Raw genomic sequence first — 7,050 nt, forward strand, 5'->3', positions numbered from 1 at the left:
TGAAGAAAGCATCCATATAAAGCAACCAGAAGGGTTCATTGCAAAGGGCTAAGAGCATCTTGTGTAAAGCTCAATCAGTCTATGGACTGAGGCAAAGCTTCAAGGTCTTGGAACATCCGGTTTATCAAAGTAATTCAGACCTATGGATTTATTTAGTAACCGGATAAGTCTTGTGTATACAAAAGGTGTGATGGAAGCGTGGTGGTATTTCTTGTACTATACGTAGATAACATTTTTGGTAGTTGGAAACAATATCAAAATGTTGTCAGAAGTAAGGGTATGGTTGTCCAAACAATTAGATATAAAGGACTTGGGAGAATGTATATATTCTTGAGATCAAAGTAATAAGGGATCGCAAGAAAAGAATATTTTACTTATCCCAAGCTTCATACATCGGAAAAATCCTTGCTCGTTTTAAAGCATGCAAAACTCCAAGAAAGGTTTCTTACCTTTTCAAGATGGAGTAACTTTATCTAAAGATATGTCTCTGTAGACATTAAAGGAGATAAAGGAAATAAAGGCAGTTCTTTATGCTTCGGCTGTCGGAAGCCTAATGAATGCTATGCACGAGATAAGAAATCTGTTTTGCCAAGGGCATAGTTGGCAGATATCAAAGTAACTCTGGACAAGGACAGTGGACTGCAGTAAAGCATATATTGAAGTACCTTAGATGCACTAGAGATTATATGCTAGCTTACAAGGCGATTAATTTGGGTCCTGTGGGTGGCATGGATTTTGACTTCCAATCGGATAGGGACAATAATAAGTCAACCTCGGGGGTTTGTGTTTACTTTAGGAGGTAAAGTCATAACTATGGAAGAGTGATAAGCATAGGTGTTTTTCTGGACTCCACCATAGAAGTTTAGTATATGGCAAGCCTCTGAGGTAGCCATAAAAGCTGAATGACTCAATAACCTCAAGATAGACTTAGATATGATTTCTGGTTTGTCCAAAGATTATTACAATTTATTGTAATAATATTGGTGCTGTAGCAAACTCGAAGAGTCTATAAAGGCAAGTAAACACAATAGAGCGCAAGTACCACCCAATACGAGAAATCGTATAACGAGGAGAAGTTGTTCCGCCTAGAATGCATCGGATGATGACCTATAGATCTTTCACTAAGGTCCTTAAGGCGAGAGCTTTTGATAGACATGTTGAAGGGTTGGGAATCGGATGTATGGCGGCAGATATGGCGACTTAGTCTTTTAGTATAAGTGGGAGATTGTTAGAGTGTATACTAAAAGCCTAGCTTTTGGTATAAACATTTATCTAGAAATAAGAATCACATTGGTCAAATATCCACATTTATGATAAATGTAGTTGTTCAATTAATTTATATTGTAGATAACATGGTGTGTGGTGTCACACACAGAGGATCATGTTATCAGTACCTTATAAATTATAAACAGTAGCTCACGACCATAATGGAAAGGAACAAACCATTGGAAGGTCGTAGTGTAATTAGGTATTAGTTTATCTTAACTATATAATTACACTAGTACACTTAGAGTGTATTGAGTAGGACCATTAGAGGTCGTTTCTTTCTGACTTTATAAAGAAACAAAGACCTCGATTATTATGGAAGTGTGTGCTCTTAATCCTAATATAATAACAAGCACATATATTTGATATTTATTTCTTTAATTTATCAATGGGTGAGATTTAGTTCGATGAATCAATAAGCCCGATAAGTTGGGAAATGATATCACTTATAGTGTGTGTTGTTGATTATAGAAGGAAGCGTGTCCTAGTGATCTAGGTTGAGAATGTCCCCAAGAGGAGCTCATAAGGATTGTCATGTTAAACCTGCGGTGGACATAGTCCGACATGACGATGAAGTTGAGTGGTACTACTCTTGGAGCTAGATATTAATTAAGTGAGTTGTCAGTAACTTACTTAATTAGTGGACATTGTTATCTTAAACACAGGGAGACTAACACACTCATAATAAGAAGGAGCCCAAAATGTAATTTGGGATTGGTGCGATAGTTCAATAATAGTTCTTTAGTGGAATGAATTATTATTGATGAAATTTAGTTGTGTGTTCGGGCAGGATGCTTAATTTCATCGGGAGACCAAAACCAATTCCTCCTCTCGGTCCCTATCGTAGCCTCTAGTATATAGAGATTTATACCCACCGCGTACCCACCTTCTTACCCATCCAATGGGGTCGGCCAAGCTAGCTTGGAACCCAAGCTAGGGTCGCCAAGCTTAGGTGGTCGCCACTAGAATATTAAAAGGATTTTATTAAAATTATTTCTTATGTGGATATCATGATTTTAAAGAGAGTTTAAAATTAAAATTTCCTTTTATAACTTTCTACAAAGATTAAGAGAAGAGATTAATCTCTTTCCTTATTTGTAGATTAAAAGGATGGTTTTAATTTTTGGTAAAACTTTCCTTATTTGTAAATCATCTACATGTTTAAAGAGAGTTTAAAATTTGAAATCTTTCCTTATTTGTTGATTAAAGGAGGATTTTAAATTTTAAGAAAACTTTCCTTTTAACCATGTTCATGATTTAAAAGAAAGTTTAAAATTAATAATTCTCTTTTATTAGTTTCTATAAAAGATTGAGAAAAGATTTGATATCTTTCCTTATTTGTAGATTAAAAGAGATTTTAATTTTAGAGATAACTTTCTTTTATCCACATGTTTAAAAGAAAGATTTTAATTTATTAAATTTCTTTTTTATAAACCAATCATGAAGGGATTAAATTATTGGAGAAATTTTATAAATTTCTGGAGACAAATTAGGAAGTTTTAATTAATTAAAACTCTCCTTGTTTATAGCTTGATGGTGGCCGACCATGTAAATTGAGAAAAGGAAAATTGTTTTTAATTAAATAAATTTTTCCTTTTCATGGCAAAAGAATTAAGGAAGTTTTTAATTAAATTTCCTTATTTGCCAAGACCAAGGATTATAAAAGAGGGGGTAGAGAAGGCTTCATTGAGAACAACCTCTATTATTTCTCTCCCTCTTTTCCTTGGTGTTGTGGCCGGCCAACCTCTCTTCCTTTCTTCCTCTTGGTGGTGGCCGAACCTTCTCTATTGGCTTGGAGCTCTTGTGGTGGCCGGATACTACTTGGAGAAGAAGAAGAAGGAGGAGAGAAAGCTTGTATCCCTTGGAGCTTGGTTGGTGGAAAAAGATCTTCATCTTTTGGAAGCTTTGTGCTTGGCCGAAACTTGAAGAAAGGAGAAGAAGGTGCTTTGGTGGATTCTCATCTCGGAAGATCGTTGCCCACACAACGTCCGAGGTTAGAAGAGGAATACGGTAGAAGATCAAGAGGTCTTTCTAAAAGGTATAACTAGTAATTTTTCTTTCCGCATCATGCTAGTTATTTATGGAAATAATACCAAATACAAGAGGCTTACGATTCTAGTATTTCGAATATGTTTTTCGAAGTTGTGTTCTTTTGTTTTATTTTTCCTTGTGATTTGATTGTTCTTTTCGGTTAACCTAAAGTTATTTTAGGAAATTAAATATTAGATTTCTATAAAAGGTTTTGTCTAGTCGGTGGTGGTTGCTCCCATATCCAAGAAGGCCATGTGCCTCGCCACGTCAGTACTGGGAACCAATTATGGAAATTAATATTTAATGGAATTAATAACTTAAGGTGATTTGGGTCGAACGTGTTAAGTTCCGCAGGAGATCCAAGTCAAAACCTAAAAGAACAAATAGATTAAGTTTTGGATCAAACGTGTTAAGTTCCGCAGGCGATCCAAAATTTAATTTAAAAGAACACATGGTAGCTAGGAAAAGGTTCAGACCTTTGTACAAAATTTTTGTACAGTGGAACCTCTAGGCTTTCCGAGTAGCAACCAACACAAGGAAATTAGGTTAAGGAGCTACCTAGGGCTTCTAAATGTCTCACATGTTATGCTAAGTGTCATGAGATATTAGGTTAATGATTCCATGTTTTTATGTTGCTTGAAAACCCATGAGTATGCTTATATGTTTCGGCCAAGTCATGATTTAGGGTTTGTCGAAAGTTCAAAACCCCATCTATGCATGAAAATGACTTTTATGATATGTCATATGTTGTGTGCACTTATGTCATCATGTTATGATTCCCTATAATATGTTATATGTTGTGTGCACTTGTGCCATCATGTTATGTTTCCCTATGATATGCTATATGTTGTGTGCACTTGTGTCAACATGTTATGTTTCCCTATGATATGCTATACGTTATGTGCACTCATGTCATCATGTTATGACTCCCTATGATATGCTATATGTTATGTGCACTTTATGCCATCATGTTATGCTTATGCAAGGCTTATGTATGATGAAAAGCCTAAGAGATGTTTTCCTATAAGTTGGGATTAAGAGCACTCTTCATGATATGACAAGGAACATGATATGCTATGATATGACAAGGAACATGTATGCTATTTTACTTTGTATGGCTTGTACCGGACCCTAAGCATGGACCACGGGATGGGCTCCTAAGTTGCCCCTAGGTCGATGGTCAATGAAACGGGCCTAGTACGGGATGGGCTCCTAAGTTGCCCTTAGGTTGATGGTCAAGGAAACGGGCCTAGTTCCTAATAAGTTCGAGATTAGCTACCTCAGATTTATTTAGGATGAGCGCAAATTCATGTATGTGGTACAATGTCGGGCTCTCATGTTGAGATTATGTTTAAGTACTTATATGATATATGTTTTCAAAAGATCATCTTTCATTTACTCATTCCATGCTATATGATATATGTTTTCAAAAGGGTAAAGAATGGCTAAATTAAGGGGAGCGGCAGGAAAGGCAAAGATGTGTGTGGCAGTGGCATGGTGGAATAGATCTATTTGTTTTTCAAGACTTATATATGTCTAAGTTTTGCATGTGAACCTATTATGCTACTTGATGCTTTTAATGGATACTACTTGATATTAACTTGAATCTATTTGGATGATTTATACGCTTATGTTTCCCCTTATTCCATGTTAGTATGATTTATGCTCTCATATTAAATTATCATGTATCATGTTCAAGTAGTAGATATTTAACCAAGTTATATGCATGAATGCTAGTATGTGCACATGATATGTTGAAAGGATTAGCATGTCACATGTTTAATATGTTACATGATTATATATTGTTCACATGTCATGTCTTGTTAATATGATTTTATGATTAGAATATAGAATTAAATTCTTCCGCTGCCATGATTTTATGTATGTATGTATGTTCCCAGTAACCCCGTCCTTTCTAAGTAGTAGGAAGGGTGGGCGCTACAAAGAAGTGGTTCGAGTGGATTCTATCTTGGTAGATCGTTGCCCACACAACATCCAAGAGGAGGAGAGGAATACAACAGAAGATCAAGAAGTCTTTAGCTACAAAAAAAAGGTATAACTAGTTATTTATTTATGCATCATAACTAGTTTATGTTCTTTGTATAGATCTTGAAAAACCAAACACAAGACGCTATTGGTTTTAAGTTATCATTTTTGTTATCGATTTCATGTTTCGATAATGTGCTTCTATTGAAGTCTCTATAGTTAAATCTAGTTTGCTGTAAGAAGTTAAATATCCGATTTCTTTAAGAGGCTTTGTCTAGGAAGTGGTGGATGATCTCATACCCAAGAAGTCCTAGTGTCTTACTAAGTTTAACCTGTAAGCCGATCTTTGAAATAAATATTTGATAACTTCTGTAATATGTTTTAACTTAGGAAGATCACATCGGTTAAACTTGGAGTAAAAATATTAAGTATCGTTTCCAATCCAAGTTTAACTTCTGAAGGATAATTTGGATTAATAATATTAAGCATCGTTTGCAATCCAAATTTAACTTTAGTAGAGTACATGGGTAGCTAGGATAGTTCTATGCTTGTACAAATTTTTGTACAGGGGAATTAGGACGGTATTCTGAGTTGCAACCAACAGCTTAACCTTGTATATATCTTTTAACATATGAGTGATCATATAGAGACCGAACGAATATAAAGGTTCTTTGTGAGCACCTGATCAGGCAAAGCCCGGGCGGGCCCAGAGAGGCTTAACCTCATATATATGTTTTAACATATGGTCAGTCATATAAAGGCCTAATGAACATAAAGGTTCGTTGTGAACACCCGATCGAGCAAAGCCCAGGCGGACCCAGAGATACTTAACCTTATATATATCTTTTAATATATGATAGGTCGGACAAAGGCTGAATGAACATAAAGGTTTGTTGTGAACACTCGATCGGGTAAAACTCGAGCAGGCCGAAAGATGTTTAATCTTATATATATCTTTTAATATACGATCAGTCGGGCGAAGGCCTAACGAACCTAAAAGTTCTTTATGAACACCCGGGTGGGCAAAGCTTGGGTGAACTCAGAGATACTTAACTCTCTCTCTCTCTCTCTCTCTCTCTCTCTATATATATATATATATATATATATATATATATATATATAATTCTTAATATATAGTTTGTCGGGTAAAGCTCAGATGGACTTAAATATAAGTGCTCTTATAAAATTCTTAATATAAGATTAGCTGTACGAAGACCTATCAAACACGAGACTTCCCTTATACTCCCGGGTGGGTAAAGATCGAGCGGGCTTAAAAACACTTACCCTTAGGAAACTCTACATATCCGCTCGGTCGAGCACAGGTAGACCAAAGTTTAAGTTATTTAATGTCACATTGTCCTTGAAATAAAGCTCTAACATACATGATCTGTTGGAGTGTATACTTAAAAGTTTAGCTTTTGTACACATTTATTTTGAAATAAAGAATCACATTGATCAAATGTTTACATTTATTTGTTAAATGTAATTGTTCAATTAATTTATATAGTAGATAACATGGAGTGTGGAGTCACACTTAGAAGATCATGTTGTCGGTTCTCTATAAATTATAAACAGTTGCTCATGACTAAGATGGAAAGGAACAAACCATCAGAATAAACGTAGTGTAATTAAGTATTAGTTTATCTTGACTAATAAATTACACTGATACACTTTAAGTGTATTGAGTAGGATCATTTAGGTAAGTTCTTTTTGTACTGACTTAGTAAAAGAACTAGACCTTAGTTATTATGGAAGTGTGTGCTCTTA

Source organism: Zingiber officinale, chromosome 8B (genome assembly GCF_018446385.1).
Source record: "Zingiber officinale cultivar Zhangliang chromosome 8B, Zo_v1.1, whole genome shotgun sequence".
In the NCBI taxonomy this organism is placed as follows: Eukaryota; Viridiplantae; Streptophyta; class Magnoliopsida; order Zingiberales; family Zingiberaceae; genus Zingiber; species Zingiber officinale.